We start from the raw sequence: 25359 nt of genomic DNA, 5'->3' as shown, positions 1-25359 counted from the left end.
TGCTGCCTGGTCAGCAAACGTGTCTGGAGAGCTCTTCTACTGTGTAGACCAGCATTCTGAAGGTGTCGTCTTATTGAACTATCAAAGATATTTACATTACGGACTTCTCGTAAAAGGCTGTTGAGCTCGACACTTATCATTGTTGAAGTTGAAGTTTAAACCGAAGGACGTCCTTATCCAGGCCTCCTAGAATGTGAACCGGTCTCTCGAAATTTTTGCATCAATCAGCCAATGGTTGTGTGGTGTACGTCAAACAGATTTGTCACTTCCCGATAACTTTGTCCCTGTACAACCACAAAAACAGTTATTTACTGATAAGAAATACATTTTATCGCTAACATTTAAGATACTTTAACTTTTTGTGATAGAAAACCAAAAAAGAAATCCACAAGATTAACATTTTAGGTTTTGATATTGAAATAAAGGGTGGTGCATTATTTATGGCCACGAATTTTCAATTTTTATCAATCTCACTACTAAATTCCGTAGTATTTGTGATAAAAACATAAGACTTCATAGTTGTTAATGTCATAGCTCATCTCAATGTTAATAACTTCTTTATATCTATAGTCACATACTTTTTAGTGAGTCACAATGTGGCGCCTCATTGTTTTATAGCTTTCAGTCTGGAAACGTTCTCCGCCCTCTGAATGAATGGACTATAAAAATTTTTACGGGCAACTGTAATGTTAAGATAAGAGGTGGTAACCTTGTACATATAGTCCCAGAGCTGGCTACAAAAAGCAGGGTGGATAAGGTGCGCGCCATTTCAGCTTGTAAACTGGCAGCCCCAGCTTAGTACATCACCAAACGCCACTTCTTAGTGTCAAACCTTTTGTAACGTGGGGTTTAAACCTCAAATAAGAGCGGTAAGTTTTGCAGGCCGGAAAACCCTCATAAGAAGTGATAGAAAGTGTCGGAAAACTCATCTGAAAAACCTTTTTTATTAGGTTTTTAGGATCTCAACTAAGAGCAGTTTGATAGCGCAAGTTTTGCAGGCCGGACAACCTCCGAAAAAAATTGAAAAAAATCGGCGTATATTTGAAATGAAATCGAAATATCTGTTTGAGCTACACGATACGATGAAAACTCGCTGAATTATAATCATTTTTTATCGCGCACGTGATTTTATAACGCTTACTTATTTTCCACCTACTTGAGCGGCCGCCAACAACGCAAAATTTTCTTTTGGAGGTTTTCCGACCTGCAAAATTTCTTGTGTTATTATACCTCTTATTTGAGGTTTAAACCCCCCGTTACAAAAGGTTTCACGCGCGCTAGTTATGAGGTTTTTCAGCCAATTTTTTCGTTCGGGAAAACCAGCTGGCATTTTCATATCTGACCTGAGCTGACCTTAAGAAGTGGCGTTTGGTGATAGTACTTAAGTTGGGGCCGTCAGTTTACAAGCTGAAAAATAGTGCACTTTATCGACTCTGTTTTTTGCAGCCAGCTCCCCGTCTACTGTATGGGGATACCGTTTCTTTCCTATTTCCCTTTTACATCAAATAATAATTTCTTGGAAAAAATCTAATTTAAGAACTGGTAATTGAACTTATGCTTAGAACATCCCAAGCACACTTGTCGATTAAATTCTGCGTTACAAAGAACAGAAATTTCGCCAAGAAATATAAAAAAAAACATCAAATAATAATTAGAAAACAGTAGAAGACAAATGAACCATTATTCTATCGACCGGCTTGAATCGAGATTAAGTGTAAAAGAGAAATTATTGTCGTGAAACTTCTGTGACTCTTATCGATTTATCTACGTGGGAAATTCTACTGTAAGAATTTTCCGGCGCCAAGTTTTCCTAAATTGGACCACAATGTATTTATTGAATCAATTGTTTTATTTTGGCTGATTTTAACTTAGGCCATTTTTACATTTCAATTCAATTTCAAATCTGCAAGATTTTCGCGAGTTACATTTTTGGTTCCAGGTGTTAGACTCGCTTTTTGTGGCCAATTTCTTTGTGCCCAATACTAGATTCGCTGAGTTTCTTTCAACTGAACTTAATAGCCGATCGGAACAGAAGCAAAAACATCAAAGATATCAATGTTGTAGTAGAAAGAGTTGATTAAGAGTGACCTAACCTTAAAATTAAAGTTTTTTATCTGTCAGATAATTAAATTCTAAAAACTTATTCTTGTAGTTACATAAAACTTGTCATTTTCAAAAAAAATCGTTCTTCTAGTAATTGAATTGTGGAGGTTTTCTAATCGCGTGATTTCTCATAGAGAAACATTTTCCAATGCTGAAAAACGAGATGGGGCAACAGGAAATTTTCATGGTGTTAATTGAGAACGTCCTGTTCAAATAAGTGTGCGAGATGAACTTATTTTAGATACTAATGATGATCAAAGGCATATTAACGAGTTGTTTATCAAAATTACCTAAACATCGCATTATTAGACGTAATTTTCTTCATCCATATCAGGACTAGTAAATGCAAGATTTGGTTTAGCAGGTGAATTTCTGTCGATTTATTTCACTTCAGGATATTCTATCTCTAGAAAATTGTTTTTTCTACGACTATAACACAAATTAACTTGATATGAGAGTTGATAATCAAGTTTTGAGATAGACTAATAAAAACAAATATTTATAATTAGATATAGCTACACCATTTTTCAGAATATTCTCCATTGCATGTGTTTGCACCAATTGTCGAATCACTTTTCCATTCCATTTTCAAAACATGTCATTTGAACACATCAACCGCTTCTTCAGGAGTAGAAAAACGTTTCGATGTTTGGACTTTTCAAAAATGTTTTTGTTTGAACTGATTCGTGATTCATCTTCTACGATTGGTTTACCTTATTTGTCTGAACACTTCTGGCTGATGTACCGTTCAGATTTAACCGTTCTGGGTTACTCTAATGGAACGTCCAGTTTTTTTGAAAAATCAGGCGACCATTTGCTTCGAAGAAATGTAAAACGCGGAAAAATCTTTTTGACAGCTAAATGGTCATGCAATATCGAATGTATGCGAGTGGAACTAACACCCAAATATAACTCAATCTCACGATGTGTTACAAAACGATCTTGCAATATCAGTTTACGCACAGCATCGATGTTTTCCAGCTCAACAACCGATTCTAAGCTACCTTCACAAAATTCACCTTCATGGATCAATGAGGAACATTGTATGTCATTTCATTTCTTTACCTGATTAAACAATGACTTAATTGTGCTAGAGCTATAGTTAATATTACACAATGCATCAAGTTTTCAATGGAATGAGTATTGAAGTTTACCTCCTGGGTCATACAATTATATAATAAATACTTTCGATGTAACTTTCGGACAAACATGTTATTAACTGTTAAACGTCTATCTTATTCACCATAATATATTCATAATATTACGAGCTCGTCCACGACATAGACTATAAATCCTGTCCTGTTTGGTTATGATGAAAGAGTCGAAAGTTTAGGGGTGGTCTTTGACAATGTTTCATTTCACATGTTTTCGTCACTGCGGCGATTTATTTATATTGTTTTTTACAACAAATGTCTAGAAAGGTCTTTTTATTTATTTGTTTGTTTATCTACTATCTAGAATTATTCTAGAAATTCCTTTTGGTATATATACATCGTTAGCAGCGATAAGTCAGTATATAATTTAATGTCATAGTGGACTCATCGAAAGTAACCGGTGACTTTGAATAAATTATATAAATAATTGATAGTTAACTATTATAAATAATGTGTATGTCTAATGTAGGTGTATAAATAAGTTAAGTAAGTTAGAGACAGTGTGTATAAATAGCCCCAACCATTAAAAACAGTTTAAATAAACTAAAAGACATAAGAAAAACTTCACAATAAATACTACAAATTCTATACAATAAATCTAAATAAAAGAATAAAAAATGGCCGACAATTCGACACACTCCCGAGTCATAGTATGAATTAAATAGTAGATCATGGCTTATAAAACTAGATCTATTTATAGCAATAATACCGTACGAGAGCAGTTTCTTCAATGATCGTCTAATTGAGTAGACCGTTAAGATAAACAACTGTCATGTTTCCTTGAGAGTGATTTATATCAAAAGAAATTATATATATATATATATATATATATATATATATATATATGTATGTATATACAGCGTATTTTGAAAACAGGTAATACCTCTGGATTAGATTGATAGAAAAATGTAATATGACAGTACTAAATACATACTAGTAGGGGTATCGTGATTTCAATCACTGAAAACAGGACATACCCATACTTCAAAGTGGACTCAACTATACTAAAAGGTGGTGTTGATCAGTGGGGCTAATCTGTCAATCCGTCCGAACAAGACATAGCTAATTTCCTTCACAAGGAAGATAAGACTCAAACTCAGGCCCATTAAGCTAGACGGGCAAGTAATCGAGTTAAAAACAGTGAAATATCTGGGACTCACACTAGACAATAAACTTCAATGGAACAAACATGAAAGGAATTGAGGTTATACCAAAAAGATCTTTCGGTGGATGTACATGGAAATTGTAAGACCAATCATCACATATGAGGCAGTGGTTTGAGGTACTAGAACTAGTCTGATTACCACGAGGAATGATCTATCAAAAGTACAAAGACTGGCTTGCTTATGTGCAATTGAGGCAATGAAATCATGCCCAGCAGCTGCTCTAGAAGTGATTCTAAATATCCCACCTCTCCACATAGTTCTGGAAAGCGTGGCAGAGAAAACATATATAGACATATAGATCAAAAACAGCAGACGGGAATAGAATAGGAATATACGGGTCCAGAACCAAACACTCTGAAAGCCTGGGCAGTGTAGCAAGCATTTTTCAAGCAGAAATCTATGCAATTGATCTAGATCTAGAGAGGAACTATCGTAAATAGGAGATCATCATTCTGTCCGATGATCAAGCAGCCATTAGAGCTCTAAACTCGTTTAGGAAGACAGTTACTCTGCAATTCCGGGACACACCGGAGTGAAGGAAAATGAAATAGTTGATAAGCTCGCGGAGGCTTCGTAGGACCTGAACCCTTTTGTGGTATCAGCTACAGCTGGAAAAAGCACTGGAAAAGAAGGTAGATAAACCAAATCAATTATTGAGTCAACTTACAAGGGCTGAGTCGGACAAAGACTCTTCTGGGAAATTATAACCAGAGTAGATCTACTGAATGTATCAACTTAAATAAAAACAATCTAAGAATACTAATAGGAGTTCTATAGGGGAACATCTGAAGACGCTAGACCTAGTAGATAATGTAGCGTGCAGATTTTTTTGCACAGAGGACGAAACCTCTATCCGCATTCTCTCGAAGTGTAAAACACTAAAGAATTCCAGAGCACTACACCTGGGTGCGTATGAAATAGAAGATCTCTGGCAATTGAAGCCATCCAACATTTTAGACATTTTAAAAAAAGACAAATAAATAAAGGGGATACGATAGATCCTTCTATCACTACCTGACGCTTAGTATTTTCAGAGGTTGCTTGCTGCTCCAACCGATTCTGTCTTAGCTCAGCGCGAGAGTGTCAGAGACTCCTTGGGTGAAATATGGACGTTTTCATATATATTTTAGGAATGACGCTTATAAATAAAAACTTATCTTCTACAGAGCTGGAATTGTGGTGATTTTTGGACGTATCACAATCAAATATAACTTGATTACTATAACAATGGGACGCCGCTGTAAACGGCAAAATCCTTTGTTATTACTTTCTTTCGTCTTACTTTGAGTAAGACTAGATCTACTCCAACTGCGCACACCTAGGAGTGCTCACAATAATCATTTAAACAAAATAATCACTTTTAGATAAAACGTACGTGATTGTCGAATTCGTGTCCCATACAATAAGCATAAAAAGAACGTCTTCACAGATGTTCAAATGTAAATAGACTACTTATGTGCTCCGCGAAGCGGAATATTATCACTTTAAGCGTCCCTTTCGAACAAAATGAAATTATTTTAATAGGATGTGGAAATTAAACAAAGAGTCTTTAAAACCATTACGTCCGGTCACAATGCAATTATTTGTTTGTTAATTGAACAATATGTCATTAACACACAAAAGGTTATCAATAGATAATTAAATTCGAAGATTATTTGTTTATGAATTTTGTTGAAATCATATTCTTACGAAGATAATTCAGTATTGCTAATAGATGACATTTATTGTAAGTGACAATATTTGTTTTTTATTTGAAGGATAATATTATTTCTATGAGCTAAGCAAGGAACTCTGTCGGTTCAACTATCTAGGACTAGCTGTATCTGTTCAGCAATATAAAGTTTTTCAAATTTGGTGCAATCATAATTGAGAAAATCAATACTTAAGATGTGAAATTTTGATAATGAACCCATCAATTCTGTCTGTAAATGTGACCGGATTCATCTTGTTTTTCTTACCCTCAATGGTAATGTGATTGTCGCACAACCTAATTGGCCAAAAACTAAACTTTACCGTAATTAACGACGGATCCAGAATCCTGTTCCAATGCTACAAATTTCTAATTTTTAGAAAAATCCTCGGGCTCCAACACCAATCCAAAATGTTGGTCGAAAATTCTTGACAGTCTCGTGGTCGGACAAGTATGGAATTAGAGACATTTTCGCAATATTTTTGAGTAAATTTGCAACTTCTAACAGTGGAAATTCAAATTACTCTAAGAAGAAACTTTTTATGTGTAATAATACAAAACTGGAATTATAATTTTTGTTCAATAGAAATTGTAAAAAAAGGAGAAAGAACAAAATCACGTTTATTGTTCTTACAGTTGGTTATAACGATGTGAAAATAACTTCTGGTGTAGTAAAAGTTCATATTTCGGTTCTAATAGTTCTATGGTTTTAATTGAGGTTCTATTGAAGTATTAGCCACTATATTACTAGCTTTGTTCGTGGGTCTGTTTAGAGTTTACAGAGTTCTTTCCAAATTGTCGTTAGCGAGTCGTTCAGTACTGAATTTTTAGTATAATTCGGTCATCAAATAGCAAAAGTATCATCATTAAAAATTGTATAGAGAAGATGTACTACAAGCGAAGACAATTTCAGTAAAATTAAATGCAAAGATGAATTTGTTGCTTCAAACTTTTATTTGTTTTTGTTTCCTTTTGTTTTTTTTGCGATAGTATAGATATAATTCAGTAAACTCCTATTGGGGAATAACTTTTTAACTTCCTTCAATTTCCTGGAAAATTCTAAAATTGTGACTTACCAAGCTTTTTCCCTGTAGTCTCCATAAATTACTAGCATCAGATTCATTAGAATAATTGTCTTTTAAATCAATTACAAGTTTATTTAAAACTGGTGTTTACATGTTTTCAGCTCTTTTACGTAATTTATGGTATTTATCCCAATTTTCGGTGCTAATATTTGAACAATCTTTCATTGTCAGTTTCAGTTACAGTTTTTGTGATGTGAAAAAACTTTTCAACTGTTTGGCGTCTATCTGCGCTAGGCCCTGTTAGAACGTTTAGCGAATTTGCAAATCGACTAGCGTATAGTTGATCTTGAAACCACGTTTGCCACATACTTTATTGTTCACAAAACTTTTATCTAAGAATAATTTGACCTTTAATACTCTGCACTCTTGCACAACTCATAACTAATTACTGTCAAATGTAATGCCTACTAGAAGTACCTACCTGATGATTATAAAAGTATTATTCGATTTAAGAATTCCAAGGGATAAATTTTTTGTGTAAAGTTGTTTATCTATACTTTACTTTCAAATGATTCACTGATTCATAAATTATTGTAGAGCGGCCTGGACAACTAGTTCAGTTCGTTGTAGGGCGTCTCTTATCTCTTTTTGTAAAGATAAAAATTTCGCTATTAGATGACCAGCAATACAACACTGATTAGGTTCGCCATTCATTCAACATCCTGGACGGATTGATAACAAACTGATTGGGAATCGATTCTAAATTGACCCGCGAGCAAAAATATTGTTTTAGTTTCATTTTTTATGTCTTTTGTAATTTATAATTCAACAAGGAAATGTTAATACAATTATTTATCGGTGTTGAATAATTAATTGTAGATATTATATCCAACTAGTTCGCACCGCGTGTGTTCTTTGAATTAATTTGACTTTTAATGTCAAATCGTTTCAACACTACATCTACAATTACAGTTTAAATACGTCAGCAGAATGTTTTATGAAGCTGTGACGGATTTAGGAGGTTTTGATGCCACACGACGTCATTAATATATTTTAGTGTTTACATAGGTCGGAAATTGATATTTCATTGAAATTCCTATTCTTTCCATTCGATTTAAGAGGTATTTTTTTTTAATCAGACCATAATACTTCTCAGGCCTCAGCTATCTCATTCAATTTTAATTTACGATTAGATATAACGAATTTGTTGGATTTTTTGAAGTAATCACCTCAGCTGGGACGTTCACCAAACAAATGCTTCTTTACAATGGAGCAGAGACCGTATAGAAACAATTTACCTGCAGTCTCTGAAGACGATAACTTCAAATTGCTTCCACATCCACCGTATAATCCAGATATGACCCCCAGTGACTACTCATATTAAAAAAATGCTCGCCGGTAAGAAATTTACTTTAAATTAAGAAGTAAATGCTAAAACTGAAGACTATTTTGAGGTAAAAGACAAATTCTTCTACAATCATCGCATCGAGAAGTTGGAATAATTTTATTGGTCTTGAAAGTGATTAAATTGATGAATAAAATTGATTTTTGGTAAAAAAAAATGTTTTTTCTTAGTTCATTGAGATAATAAAACTTGTTTACTATCACATTACTATATATAATCAAATTTTAATAAGTGGTTATTAATTATGTTCTATACAGTTATACAATTTCGCAAAATCCTCAAATATTAAAACGCGCTGATTCCAATATAAATTCGTTACCTATTATCCGCTTTAGATTAAGGCCAAAACTAATTATGCTTCACATTCTTCCTACACTAAAAACTGTCACTAAACATTAAAAAGTCAAGGACACACGCGGTTCATACCGTGTCGATGAGAAAAAAAAACAACAACGTGCACAATACTTGGCACCCGATATCCGCTGAAGGAGGCGTCCGTATAAACTCCAACAAACTCAATTCTACTGAATTCACTGCACCGTTAACACTGCGATTTGATGTTACGCCGTTACGTAAGCGTTGACGAGGACGCCCGAGGAGAAGAAGGTCGCGACGACGTCGACGCAAGGGGCAAAAGTGCTAATTTTTTTTGCAACCCTTGTAGTCGTTGAATAAGGACACGGTGTCGTTCTGAGAAGAAGTCCTATAATAGATAGACGTTTAGAGAAGGGTATTATAATACTAGAATTTTATGTTTAATCATTGGTGAATTTACCAGCAGGTTGTAGCCTAGAGTGGCGGATATAGAAGTAGAAAAAATTTCGCCTCACAAAATTGAAAAAAATATTCACACTAAAAAGAAGAGCTTTAAAATTTTTGCAGAAATAGAACTAATGAGTTCTTAGCCTTATATAGTAAATAAATTGAGCAAAAATCTTCACGCAAGCGCCAGTGACAAGTCTCAACAAGTTTTATATAAAGTGTCAACTCGTTGTTTTGATCCATTATAGCTCGAGCGACCACTCGGTCAAATTGATTTTCGCGCTGCAAATTTTTGACTAAAGGAGAATTAAAGCAAATCGAAACCAAAATTGAGACTGTTTATGATGACCATAATTTTCACCAATTAAAAGATGGTCTGAGTTGTGTTGCTGAAGACGAGAATCATTAGAAGATGACCCACGTGCGAAAGGTGACGGTGACGATGATGATGAAAGATCCTACATGAGTATTTGAATATATTAAAGGACCTAGATAGTGTAATATCATCAGTTTTAACGGGCGATTCCAGATAAACCATTTTCTTCTCAATATTTTCATCCGTTTTGGACGTGGAAAGAAAACCCAAACGTGAATCATCTTCAACATCTTTTCGAACATCTTAAAACGCTTAAACCACACACCCAAGTGCGAAAGGTGACAATGAGGATGACGATGAAGGATCCTACATGAGTATTTGAATATATTAAAGGACCAAGACAGTGTAATATCATCAGTTTTAACGGGCGATTCCAGATAAACCATTTTCTTCTCAATATTTTCATCCGTTTTTGACGTGGAAAGAAAACCCAAACGTGAATCATCTTCAACATCTTAAAACGCTTAAACCACACACCCAAGTGCGAAAGGTGACAATGAGGATGACGATGAAGGATCCTACATGAGTATTTGAATATATTAAAGGACCAAGATAGTGTAATATCATCAGTTTTAACGGGCGATTCCAAAAAAACCATTTTCTTCTCAATATTTTCATCCGTTTTGGACGTGGAAAGAAAACCCAAACGTGAATCATCTTCAACATCTTCTCGAATATCTTAAAACGCTTAAACCACACACCCACGTGCGAAAGGTGACAATGAGGTTGACGATGAAGGATCCTACATGAGTATTTGAATATATTAAAGGACCAAGATAGTGTAATATCATCAGTTTTAACGGGCGATTCCAAAAAAACCATTTTCTTCTCAATATTTTCATCCGTTTTGGACGTGGAAAGAAAACCCAAACGTGAATCATCTTCAACATCTTCTCGAACATCTTAAAACGCTTAAACCACACACCCAAGTGCGAAAGGTGACAATGAGGTTGACGATGAAGGATCCTACATGAGTATTTGAATATATTAAAGGACCAAGATAGTGTAATATCATCAGTTTTAACGGGCGATAAACCATTTTCTTCTCAATATTTTTATCCGTTTTTGACGTGGAAAGAAAACCCAAACGTGAATTGTCTTCAACATCTTCTCGAACATCTTAAAACGCTTAAACCACACACCCAAGTGCGAAAGGTGACAATGAGGTTGACGATGAAGGATCCTACATGAGTATTTGAATATATTAAAGGACCAAGATAGTGTAATATCATCAGTTTTAACGGGCGATTCCAAAAAAACCATTTTCTTCTCAATATTTTCATCCGTTTTGGACGTGGAAAGAAAACCCAAACGTGAATCATCTTCAACATCTTCTCGAATATCTTAAAACGCTTAAACCACACACCCACGTGCGAAAGGTGACAATGAGGTTGACGATGAAGGATCCTACATGAGTATTTGAATATATTAAAGGACCAAGATAGTGTAATATCATCAGTTTTAACGGGCGATTCCAAAAAAACCATTTTCTTCTCAATATTTTCATCCGTTTTGGACGTGGAAAGAAAACCCAAACGTGAATCATCTTCAACATCTTCTCGAACATCTTAAAACGCTTAAACCACACACCCAAGTGCGAAAGGTGACAATGAGGTTGACGATGAAGGATCCTACATGAGTATTTGAATATATTAAAGGACCAAGATAGTGTAATATCATCAGTTTTAACGGGCGATTCCAAAAAAACCATTTTCTTCTCAATATTTTCATCCGTTTTGGACGTGGAAAGAAAACCCAAACGTGAATCATCTTCAACATCTTCTCGAACATCTTAAAACGCTTAAACCACACACCCAAGTGCGAAAGGTGACAATGAGGTTGACGATGAAGGATCCTACATGAGTATTTGAATATATTAAAGGACCAAGATAGTGTAATATCATCAGTTTTAACGGGCGATAAACCATTTTCTTCTCAATATTTTTATCCGTTTTTGACGTGGAAAGAAAACCCAAACGTGAATCATCTTCAACATCTTCTCGAACATCTTAAAACGCTTAAACCACACACCCAAGTGCGAAAGGTGACAATGAGGTTGACGATGAAGGATCCTACATGAGTATTTGAATATATTAAAGGACCAAGATAGTGTAATATCATCAGTTTTAACGGGCGATTCCAAAAAAACCATTTTCTTCTCAATATTTTCATCCGTTTTGGACGTGGAAAGAAAACCCAAACGTGAATCATCTTCAACATCTTCTCGAACATCTTAAAACGCTTAAACCACACACCCAAGTGCGAAAGGTGACAATGAGGTTGACGATGAAGGATCCTACATGAGTATTTGAATATATTAAAGGACCAAGATAGTGTAATATCATCAGTTTTAACGGGCGATTCCAAAAAAACCATTTTCTTCTCAATATTTTCATCCGTTTTGGACGTGGAAAGAAAACCCAAACGTGAATCATCTTCAACATCTTCTCGAACATCTTAAAACGCTTAAACCACACACCCAAGTGCGAAAGGTGACAATGAGGTTGACGATGAAGGATCCTACATGAGTATTTGAATATATTAAAGGACCAAGATAGTGTAATATCATCAGTTTTAACGGGCGATTCCAAAAAAACCATTTTCTTCTCAATATTTTCATCCGTTTTGGACGTGGAAAGAAAACCCAAACGTGAATCATCTTCAACATCTTCTCGAACATCTTAAAACGCTTAAACCACACACCCAAGTGCGAAAGGTGACAATGAGGTTGACGATGAAGGATCCTACATGAGTATTTGAATATATTAAAGGACCAAGATAGTGTAATATCATCAGTTTTAACGGGCGATAAACCATTTTCTTCTCAATATTTTTATCCGTTTTTGACGTGGAAAGAAAACCCAAACGTGAATTGTCTTCAACATCTTCTCTACCATCTTGAAACGCTTAAACCAAACAAACCTTCATTGCCATATACTTGTTTCAATCACGCTTTTGATGTAAAATTCCTTTTCTGTAGCAGTGCTTCATAGCCACACCTCTTAGTATGGAGAAGCACCATCACACTTTCCAGAACTATGTGGAGATGTGGGAGATTTAGAATCACTTTAAGTGCAGCTGTTGGACAAGATTTCATGGCCCCAGTTGCCCCAGGCTCTGTATGATGCGTTTGACGTAATTCTAGTAGAGCGAGTGGTTGATAAATCAATTGGTATCTTATATTTATTTACACAGTTATATTTGTTTTGCGGTTTTCGTAAAATAATAGTTCAAAATTCGTGTTTTAACATTAAGATTACAATATATTTTGAAATGTCACGCTTCGTCGACCCCTCCCATCCCCTTAATGTTTGACGTAATTTATGGATAGCCCCTAATATGGAATTTTGGAATTTTACCATTGCCAAATTCCATTAGATTTTGTATAATCGTTCCAAACATAAAAAGAGGACTTTTGATTCACACTGTATAATTGTAATTATAAGTAATATGGTTTATTTTTGGAAGCTATTAATTTAAATGTTTTCCCAAGTCAAGCGAGCAATGAGGTTCATGGCATACACTTAATGAAATTTTTTCACCGCTTTGCTTAAATTTAAGTAAGAAAAATGAGCCCATTCTTGGAGCATTACACCTGTTGGGTATTTATTTTGCGAGAAATGTTAAAAATTCAGACAATTTTAGATATGAGGGTTAGGGTAGCATATAATTGACTTTCTATGATTTGTTCAATGTTGAAAACAGTCTAAAAAAAGAATTCGATACCCTCACAAATAATATTTGTTGTTGCGTCTCGGCACTTTTGTATCTATTTAAAATAAACTTAAACATTAACTTTGTTTTATGTTCAGAAAAAGAGATTTAGCATACTTTCAAGACATCTGTGGACCACACATAGTGTTTTCATGAATATGGTCAGTAAGGTCAAGTAATAATAATTTTGATTTACTCTTTTAGTCCAGGAAAAATCGTGTTACTTTCTACTGGATTAATATACCAAAAAACAAATTAGTATACCAGTATACTAAAATATCTTTTACCGTGTGCCGAAACTCGAGGATGGTCCTAGAAATACCTTGCCTGAACTAGAGATGGCGGTAGTTGCTTGAAAAATACACAACCACGCCACGCCACGTTGTTTAGTATTTATTTGGCAGCCATCAATAGAGAACGTTTTCAGTGAATTTGTATTCGACCAAATGAGATGACGACTCCAGAAAGAAAATCCACAAAGCGTTCGACTGAAAGTGCGCGAGCTACCAGACATAGAAGGTATTTCAAAACGTGCGGTACATCGCATATTAACTGAAAATTTGGACTTGACAAAGCTGTGTGCAAGATGGGTGCCGCGTTCGCTCACAATAGAGCAAAAACAGCGTCGTGAAGATGTTTTGGCAATGTTTTACAGAAATAAAGTTGAATTTTTAAGCTGTTCCATGACCAAGGATGAAACGTGGTTCCATCACTTCACACCCGAAACAAAAGAACAATCAAAACAATGGACTGAAAAGGGAGAACCGGCTCCAAAGGATGCAAACACCGTTCCATCTACAGACAAGGTCATGGCGTCGGTTTTTTGGCAAGCGCGTGAGATAATTCACATAGTCTATCTTGACAAAGGTGAAGGAAATATGCGAACTTCCAACATTTGAGCGAAGAAATCAAGCAAAAACAGCTGCATTTGATTAAGAAGAAAGTGCTGTTTCATCAAGATAATGCACCAACTAACACATCCGTTACTGCAAAAGTCTCGTGCACCCTATTCGACAGATTCAGCCCTCTCTGATTATTTTTTATTCCCAAACTTGAAAAAATGACTCGGTAATCAAAGATTTTCTAACAATGAAGAGGTGATGTCAGCATTTAATGTCTATTTTGAGGAGCTTGACGATTCTTATTATAAAAAAGGTATCGAACTTATTGAACATCGAAAATTTCCTTCTTTAAGTGACACTAAAACCAAGTAAAGTATATTTGTTGGACAGGAGTGCCTTTATTTTCATTTTTGAGAATGGATAGGCACACGAAGATTCGTTGAATGACCCGCACGGTCATATGACCTGACACCCTGTAATTTCTTTCTGTGGAACCTTTTTGCAAGAAGACGTCGCACCCTTTACACCCCAACTCCAGCTGAAGAAAAATTTGAAACTCTTCGCGTGAATGTATTGATAAAGATGGACATCAATTTGAATTCATAATTTGTTTTGATAAATTCATTTTGAACCTGCATTATTTTCTTTTACTGACTTATGGTGACCTCTCTATTGGAGACATGTGAAACAGTCTAAGAAAATATTATTTTAGAGCTAAAATTAGAATTTCATAAATACCAAAAAATAATAATTTTTTGTTGTCTAGTGTGATGACCATTTACATAAAAATTACTATGTTGCTATCATATGAAAATTAGTAATAAAATTATTGTCCAAAAATAATTGATATTGAACGTATCTAATACTCACGATTTTGATGCAATAAACACTGGACTTACCTGAAAAAAGAAAATAATTATACAGAAACCAATATATTAAACAAATTCGTTGGGATCAAAAAAATGTATCATTTCGTGTACACTGTCTTATATGCCGGTTTAAAATAATCAAATAATAATCAAAACATGCTAATTTTCCATTTGTAAGTAGCAAAATCCAGTAAGTTGAGATTTTCATAATTTTAAATGGACTTGAAACTTCAAACGTGTTTTTCTCAAAACTGTGTTTTTCAAATTTTCCCCTATCGTATCTTAAAAACGGCTTGACCGAATGACTTGAAATGTATAGGACACACTCAACATAAGTAAATGCATGGAATGAACTATGTCAATCGAAAATTTCCAAAATTCCGATTTTTTTATAGTAAAAATTAAAAAAAAAACGCAAAATTTCAAATGTCTACCAAAAGTCCAATATTTTGTATATTCATTTGATAATAGTCCATTCCGTGCATTTAGGCTTACAGATTAGAACGCCGTTCAGTTTTTTTGTTTCAGATAAGCCAATCAGCCGGAATCGTGAAGGAAGTGCGAGCTCATTTTTTCGAGGCGGGGGTGTTCAGAACGCTGTAACACAAGTTCTACACAATATTTTTAGCTAAAAATTTATATTTATACTGTCGAAATATATGTTAATAAATGATAATAAACTTAAAGTTCTATCTATTTACTGGTCGTAGAAAAAAATCCTAAAACATCCTTAAAAAACAGGCCGTCACATGGGATGACCCCCTTAATCACAGTGCAGTAAGTAGGAAGAATTAGTTCGTCCGATTTTACCAATAATTGGTTTGGTTGACTTCCGGATTTAAGAATTACACCGAACGGCAGTTCCTTTTTATTATGAAGACATCGCATTTCATATAAAAATATTTTTGCCACAGTTATCGGCCAGTTAAGATAATCTAACCTAACATTTCTAAAGCACCCAAAACTAAGAAAGTCAACTATTTATCATTTTCAAATCTTCTTATATATTAAAAAAATTGATGATTTCCATTCCGAGTCCGTTCAGGCGTTCTACTCAACCGATTTGCTTAATTTTTTACACACGTTCTATCCTCAATATCTCAGGTTCTATTCAAGATAGAGACTTCGTTTTGGTTTAAGAACACTCGCTGAAACATCCTCTTTCTTTTGAGTTTTTGAACACTTAAATCGGTTGAGTCGGAGAGGAGCTAGGCGCGGACATTCAATGTGGAGTTATGGATTTTTGTAGGTTTTTGGCAATTTTTCTACATTCAAAGATCTATATCTCAGGTTATAATATAGCTACAGAGTTCGTTTTGGTTTAAGAACACTCGCCGAAACACCTTCTTTCTTTTGAGTTTTTGAACACTTAAATCGGTTGAGTCGGAGAGGAGCTAGGCGCGGACATTCAATGTGGAGTTATGGATTTTTGTAGGTTTTTGGCAATTTTTCTACATTCAAAGATCTATATCTCAGGTTATAATATAGCTACAGAGTTCGTTTTGGTTTAAGAACACTCGCCGAAACACCTTCTTTCTTTTGAGTTTTTGAACACTTAAATCGGTTGAGTTGGAGAGGAGCTAGGCGCGGGCATTCAATGTGGAGTTATGGATTTTTGTAGGTTTTTGGCAATTTTTCTACATTCAAAGATCTATATCTCAGGTTCTAATATAGCTACAGAGTTCTGATTTCTGATACTTATTTAATGGATTCGATGCGAGCGAAACCGCGGGTAAAAGCTAGTACCTTTATTAAAAAGAATAAGAACATATTAAATTGAGACAAAAATATTCGATCAATACTAAAAAATAAATAATACTTTCCAAAAATATCATAGGGATGCATTAATTTTGCTGCCCACTGTATTTATAATATAGAATTTTATATCTTTGTCATACACAAACTATCTGTTATGCGAGATATCCCAAATTACATCAAACAATTTGATATTTTTTTCATTTAAACTTCAACATACGACATGACAGACATTAAAAAAAAATGTGAATATTTAAATTCTGAATAAACTACAGTGGGATTCACCCCTGTACTAGATATTTGTGTAGTATTGATTACTGCACTTCTAAAGTAGGTTGACCCAATTCCCGAAGTTTCGTCGTCATATAAATCTGATATCAAAAAAATGTGATGAACTAACACCTCTAAACTTTGAGTCTTGTCATTTAGATTTTGTCGTTTGGAAATGAGTGCTTTCTGTACAGGATGTTCATCGTTACGGTAATATTTTCAGCGCAATTTTTACAAAAAATTCGCCATTACTAGCGTTTTGTTCGTCGACTGTTTCTCTCTGTGGCAGCGATATTTTCTCAAAGAAAGCATGTAGCTAGTTCGGGTTGTTACTATTTAATTACTGTGTAGTTGCAGGTGTGGCGAAATTTGATGAATTATTAGGAAATAAATAAATAAAATTAACCAAAACGAGATTTTGATGACAGTTAAAAACTTGACGTCTGGACCTGTTGCAGTTTTGCAAAACTTGCAAAATTATATTGATTAATAGATCAGCTACAACATGAATATCAAAATGTAAATCTTTTTAAACCACAATATTTTTTTTGGTTATTATTTCTCAAAAATAAGTAGTATTATTATAATAGTATTAATCAATATAATTTGCAAGTTGTCAATGTCAAGTAGAAACACGTCGAAACGTCAAATTTTTCACGGAAATTTCCTTTTATAAATTAGGATTTCCATTGACAATGTTAACAATTTATTTTGATGAGTGAACATTTCTTTTGACAATCACTTGAACGGTTATCGTTAGTGGGTGTTTTTAGATATCAGGTAGTTAGCTATACAGAATCAAGATGGACGAATGTGACAGGCAAGTGTATAGTGTTGTCAAAATTTGTGAGAAGTTGTGCTCTTTTAGTTCGATGGTCAAACGGTTACATCTTTCTCAATGGTCTTCAGTGTTGGAACTATTAAGTTTAAGTTGGTATCAATAAATTCGTCAAGAATTATGTTGGCCAAACTGCTCATGTCAAAAGAAAATCAGTCCTGAGTAAAAAACAAAAGGTGTAAGTCCGTGTCAGTCATTTTTCAATAAATATTTAATAGATTCAATAAAAATAAGAAGGAAACATTCTGATATTAACATAAAATCGCCATATTCTTCAGATGGAGTCGTATGCAACCTTTAACATCATGAGAGTATTTATAACTAGTGCTGACAACATTTTTCGTGAAAAGCACAGAATATTGACTTGACGCAACGTAAAGATCACTTATAATTGCCACAAGGTGAGTTTTAGATGTTCTTGGCAATTCATATAGAAATATATACAACGAAATATAAATGCTTCATTGCATAAAGCTGCAAAAATTCTAAAATCATATGTTTTGAGTAACTTAAATTCCAAAAACTAAATCGTTTTGAAAGTTCCAAAACAAGTCTTACCTACCTACCTTTAGAGATATTATCATATTTTATTCTACCCGATGGCAATCTATTAAAAATAACATGTGAAAGGTTTTCTCTTTGTAAAGCACATCATTTTATCTTTTGATTTCCATGTAGACTAAACTGAAATCTAATTTAACCATAAAACGTTCCCATCTTAAACGTAGTTATTGTAAAAAGAGGGAACACGTGGCTTTACTTCAGCAAAGTTAAACGAGAAGAATTTGTTCCTCAAAGATGATTTTACGGTCGATACTTATTAAAAATCTTTAGAAAAACACAGACGACATACCCGCAATCGCAAATCACTGGAAAAAAACTGAACACGAAATTGACTAATGGCATTAGCTTCAAAATGATTAGAACTCTACTTCAAAATGGATACAAGTGATAAAGCCGTTCAAGCGGTCTCTCTATTGCGACAAGGCCAGAGTCAACGAGTTCAGAGTTTAGAGACTGGTAACTTTCATCAAAGACGCGGTTCCAGAAGAAAAACGTACACATCCGAGAGAGATAACAGCAGCACATAGACGGTATTCAAGTCCAACAAGAGCTCAGAGACACGCAAGGAATGGCTTGAGAGTAATAAGAGGACTCAAAACAGCTAACCTTGAGCCAGAAAGACCAGCTCTGACTCTAATTAATCCCAGACCACCGTCTACAAGTAGCCAGAGAACACGTTAGTTGGCCTGACGAATAATGAGGCTCTGTTCTTTTCTCAGACGAAAGCAGATTGTGCCTGCATGTTAGCAATAGAAGCGGAAGAGGCTGTAGAAGACCTGGATAAAGATTCAAGTGGACATGCGTTTCCTACGCCATCGCGTAGCCTGGACTTAATCCTATCGAGCATTTATGGGATGAACAAAAAGGGTCTCACTGAAAAATGGGATAGCATCGAGTGAAGAAACTTGTTCGATCCATGAAAAAGCGATTTCAGGAACAGAGGAGGGGACACTAAATATTGATGGGTTAATTTCAAATAAATAATTATTTTGACGAATATCTTGTATTTTATTTACTGTTAATTATAACCCTTTTATATTTTTATTTGATATTTTTTCATTACTCAATGAATCAATAACAACATGGATCATTATAAAGATATAACTAATTAAGCGACGGATTTTTCCTTTTGACCTCGAGCGTACGACTTAAATCGATTTTTTTACTCACGTGTATACGAGGTTTGGTTATTAAATAACGAGGCTGGTTACGAAAAAGGGTTTTATTATAGAAATTATTCTACATTCGAATGCTCCTCTTCAATATATTCCCTTCCTCTCGCCATACACTTTTCCTTACGTTTTTCCCATTGGCCGAAGCAGTGCTGGAAGTCTTCTTTGGTGAGGGCCTTTAGAAGTTCTGCCGTTTTTTTCTTCACCGCTTCTATCGACTGAAATCGGGTCCCTTTTAAAGCAGATCTTTTTCTAACCTTTCAAGGAAATCTGAACAAACCCGCACAAACTTTTATCATGTGTAATTCCTCGTGGAAAACTTTCATAACCGTTTCTTTAATGGCATTCACATTCTCGGCAATCATCCAGATGCTCATTCGACCATCTGCACGTACAATTTGCTTGATTTTGGTTACTGTTAAAACAGTCGCAGGGCGACCTGGGCGCTGGTCATCTTCAGAGCTCTCTCGACCATCACTAAAGCGCTTACACCCCTATTGCAACAATTTATAGCACTCAGTTGAAGTTTTTTTCAATTTAATGATAAACGCACTACTCTAGGGCACCCTGTAGGCGCGTTTTATCGTTATTTAATAGGCAGACCTCGTAGATAGAACAAATACAATGTTTAAGTTAAAAATCTCGAGCGACATTCTTATAATAATCACCATATATCTTGTCTATTAGAAATTAACAGGGTATTTGACCCGCATGGTCGTATCCTGTTTTGAATTATGGTAGTTTCATAATAGACAGTATGTAATAGATAAAATAAACGTCAGTTTTATAACTTCCCATATAATAACACGCTAAATTATGATAAAGAGATTTCTTCTGTTTGTTGACTGATTTTTGGTTTAGCAAAATTAGACACAATTGTCAATTTATGAGATCATTTTCTCCCGTAGTTTGTTTGTTAGAATTTTTCAAAGTGAACAACCTCGAGTTTATTCGAATTTGAAAAATTGAGTGTTATAGTTACTCTTTTCTAGGCACCGATGTTGCGAAACGATCAATGATGGCCAAAAAAAAACAGTTACACAAGAAAAAATAAAAATTATCTGAAAATATTGATGAAAAACCGCAAATTGAAAGATATCATATGAAAAGTGTACCGCGTGTCCTTACAATGGAATAAAACAAAAGTTTCCAAACTTTTTTTCCTCGTGAACAACTTTTATAATACTTATTATTAGTTCTAGTTGATACATTCACACAATATTACCAACTTCATCAAAAAATCAGGTCTAGCAAGGATCGAATAACAAAACTGACTAGTATAAATATGGAAGCCATACGGTTTCAAATAACATGCGTCTCTAGTTTCTCCGGAATTATGAGTAAGTTCATTACGAAGTAAATTAATATGAGAAAAAATCCTTTAATACCCTCTAAATGAAATTACTAAGAAATATTATATTTCGGTGGTTGATTATGACGGCTGGACGTCGGCAATTTTTTTACAAAGACCATATGCAACTTTATAAGTTTTATCCAAATCATTGATGTGAAAAAATAAGACAATGATCAACAATATTTCCATATTTCCAGAAATTTTAACCAAAATAGAAACACACCACAGACTTCACTGTTTTTATTCTTTTTAAACGTTACCAGTGTGTTGTTCATGGTCCTTGTGTTTTCGCTGGTTCATGTCTAGCACTACACTACACTACAAATCACCTATATTTAATTGGTTCACAACCATGTTATGGTCCTAACTAAATTGATATCTACTAGGGGTCTGAACGATGGTCTTTTATACAGGTCTGGAAACCAAGCCCAATATCTGTAGAGCGGCGTGGTTTTGTTTTTGCGTTTTACAGTTATACATTCAAAGGAAAAAAAAGAAGATTTATGGGACAGGCGAAGGATCTTTCGAGATATTTCTAGAAGAAGGTATCTAATAAATAATGCGTTCGCGAATGATCGGTATTAAATCAAACTTTGATTGCGATTTCCAGGGAAACAACGAAAAACTTCAACAAGGCTTGTCTTCAAAATCCAAGAAGTGTAAAGTTGTAGAAAAACATCAGAACATCACGACCTTGCTAGGTCCCACAGTATTGGATATACGTGGAACCAAACTTGTCGATTATTAATGAAAAACATATGCATGTTTAAAATATCATCCCTGCCAAAATAATGGAAGCATTGAGCTGAAATTCTTAAGTGGTGTTTATGAAGGTTGGATGTATGTGGAAAAACATCAGGACTTTGCTGGGTCTCACAGTATTGGAAATACGTGGAACCAGACTTGTGGAATATTGATGAAAAACATATGCATGTTTAAAATATTATCCCTGCCAAAATAATGGAAGCATTGAGCTGAAATTCTTAAGTGGTGTTTATGAAGGTTGGATGTATGTGAAAAAACATCAGGACTTTGCTGGATCTCACAGTATTGGATATACGTGGAACCAAACTCGTCGATTATCAATGAAAAACATATGCATGTTTAAAATATCATCCCTGCCAAAATAATGGAAGCATTGAGCTGAAATTCTTAAGTGGTGTTTATGAAGGTTGGATGTATGTGGAAAAACATCAGGACTTTGCTGGATCTCACAGAATTGGATATACGTGGAACCAAACTTGTCGATTATCAATGAAAAACATATGCATGTTTAAAATATCATCCCTGCCAAAATAATGGAAGCATTGAGCTGAAATTCTTAAGTGGTGTTTATGAAGGTTGGATGTATGTGGAAAAACATCTGGACTTTGCTGGGTCTCACAGTATTGGAAATACGTGGAACCAGACTTGTAGATTATTAATGAAAAACATATGCATGTTTAAAATATCAATCCCTGCCAAAATAATGGAAGCATTGAGCTGAAATTCTTAAGTGGTGTTTATGAAGGTTGGATGTATGTGAAAAAACATCAGGACTTTGCTGGATCTCACAGTATTGGATATACGTGGAACCAAACTCGTCGATTATCAATGAAAAACATATGCATGTTTAAAATATCATCCCTGCCAAAATAATGGAAGCATTGAGCTGAAATTCTTAAGTGGTGTTTATGAAGGTTGGATGTATGTGGAAAAACATCAGGACTTTGCTGGATCTCACAGTATTGGATATACGTGGAACCAAACTTGTCGTTATTAATGAAAAACATATGCATGTTTAAAATATCATCCCTGCCAAAATAATGGAAGCATTGAGCTGAAATTCTTAAGTGGTGTTTATGAAGGTTGGATGTATGTGGAAAAACATCAGGACTTTGCTGGATCTCACAGTATTGGATATACGTGGAACCAAACTTGTCGTTATTAATGAAAAACATATGCATGTTTAAAATATCATCCCTGCCAAAATAATGGAAGCATTGAGCTGAAATTCTTAAGTGGTGTTTATGAAGGTTGGATGTATGTGGTAAAACATCAGGACTTTGCTGGATCTCACAGAATTGGATATACGTGGAACCAAACTTGTCGATTATCAATGAAAAACATATGCATGTTTAAAATATCATCCCTGCCAAAATAATGGAAGCATTGAGCTGAAATTCTTAAGTGGTGTTTATGAAGGTTGGATGTATGTGAAAAAACATCAGGACTTTGCTGGATCTCACAGAATTGGATATACGTGGAACCAAACTTGTCGATTATCAATGAAAAACATATGCATGTTTAAAATATCATCCCTGCCAAAATAATGGAAGCATTGAGCTGAAATTCTTAAGTGGTGTTTATGAAGGTTGGATGTATGTGGAAAAACATCAGGACTTTGCTGGATCTCACAGTATTGGATATACGTGGAACCAAACTTGTCGTTATTAATGAAAAACATATGCATGTTTAAAATATCATCCCTGCCAAAATAATGGAAGCATTGAGCTGAAATTCTTAAGTGGTGTTTATGAAGGTTGGATGTATGTGGAAAAACATCAGGACTTTGCTGGATCTCACAGTATTGGAAATACGTGGAACCAGACTTGTGGAATATTGATGAAAAACATATGCATGTTTAAAATATCATCCCTGCCAAAATAATGGAAGCATTGAGCTGAAATTCTTAAGTGGTGTTTATGAAGGTTGGATGTATGTGAAAAAACATCAGGACTTTGCTGGATCTCACAGAATTGGATATACGTGGAACCAAACTTGTCGATTATCAATGAAAAACATATGCATGTTTAAAATATCATCCCTGCCAAAATAATGGAAGCATTGAGCTGAAATTCTTAAGTGGTGTTTATGAAGGTTGGATGTATGTGGAAAAACATCAGGACTTTGCTGGATCTCACAGTATTGGAAATACGTGGAACCAGACTTGTGGAATATTGATGAAAAACATATGCATGTTTAAAATATCATCCCTGCCAAAATAATGGAAGCATTGAGCTGAAATTCTTAAGTGGTGTTTATGAAGGTTGGATGTATGTGAAAAAACATCAGGACTTTGCTGGATCTCACAGAATTGGATATACGTGGAACCAAACTTGTCGATTATCAATGAAAAACATATGCATGTTTAAAATATCATCCCTGCCAAAATAATGGAAGCATTGAGCTGAAATTCTTAAGTGGTGTTTATGAAGGTTGGATGTATGTGGAAAAACATCAGGACTTTGCTGGATCTCACAGTATTGGAAATACGTGGAACCAGACTTGTGGAATATTGATGAAAAACATATGCATGTTTAAAATATCATCCCTGCCAAAATAATGGAAGCATTGAGCTGAAATTCTTAAGTGGTGTTTATGAAGGTTGGATGTATGTGAAAAAACATCAGGACTTTGCTGGATCTCACAGAATTGGATATACGTGGAACCAAACTTGTCGATTATCAATGAAAAACATATGCATGTTTAAAATATCATCCCTGCCAAAATAATGGAAGCATTGAGCTGAAATTCTTAAGTGGTGTTTATGAAGGTTGGATGTATGTGGAAAAACATCAGGACTTTGCTGGATCTCACAGTATTGGAAATACGTGGAACCAGACTTGTGGAATATTGATGAAAAACATATGCATGTTTAAAATATCATCCCTGCCAAAATAATGGAAGCATTGAGCTGAAATTCTTAAGTGGTGTTTATGAAGGTTGGATGTATGTGAAAAAACATCAGGACTTTGCTGGATCTCACAGAATTGGATATACGTGGAACCAAACTTGTCGATTATCAATGAAAAACATATGCATGTTTAAAATATCATCCCTGCCAAAATAATGGAAGCATTGAGCTGAAATTCTTAAGTGGTGTTTATGAAGGTTGGATGTATGTGGAAAAACATCAGGACTTTGCTGGATCTCACAGTATTGGAAATACGTGGAACCAGACTTGTGGAATATTGATGAAAAACATATGCATGTTTAAAATATCATCCCTGCCAAAATAATGGAAGCATTGAGCTGAAATTCTTAAGTGGTGTTTATGAAGGTTGGATGTATGTGAAAAAACATCAGGACTTTGCTGGATCTCACAGAATTGGATATACGTGGAACCAAACTTGTCGATTATCAATGAAAAACATATGCATGTTTAAAATATCATCCCTGCCAAAATAATGGAAGCATTGAGCTGAAATTCTTAAGTGGTGTTTATGAAGGTTGGATGTATGTGGAAAAACATCAGGACTTTGCTGGATCTCACAGTATTGGATATACGTGGAACCAAACTTGTCGTTATTAATGAAAA

At 34.7% G+C, this 25359-nt stretch overlaps 1 protein-coding gene across 2 annotated transcripts in view; it reads right to left on the bottom strand.

The window, feature by feature from the left end:
• The window catches only part of LOC130901087 (colorectal mutant cancer protein), an 86244-nt gene that overhangs the window by 54979 nt on the left and 5906 nt on the right, over positions 1-25359 (bottom strand). Inside the window, exon 1 of one of the 2 annotated variants that reach the window (XM_057812178.1) lies at positions 8863-9107. The exons of the other annotated variant lie outside the window; for it this stretch is intronic. The gene's annotated coding sequence lies outside the window, so the exon portion shown is untranslated. Of the gene's footprint in view, positions 1-8862; positions 9108-25359 lie in introns of those variants that run through there. 2 annotated transcript variants of the gene reach the window in all.

The sequence above is a fragment of the Diorhabda carinulata genome, chromosome X (genome assembly GCF_026250575.1).
Source record: "Diorhabda carinulata isolate Delta chromosome X, icDioCari1.1, whole genome shotgun sequence".
Taxonomy (NCBI): Eukaryota; Metazoa; Arthropoda; class Insecta; order Coleoptera; family Chrysomelidae; genus Diorhabda; species Diorhabda carinulata.
Note: the sequence above shows the minus strand (reverse complement) of the source record. Positions and strands in the feature narration are given on the sequence as shown.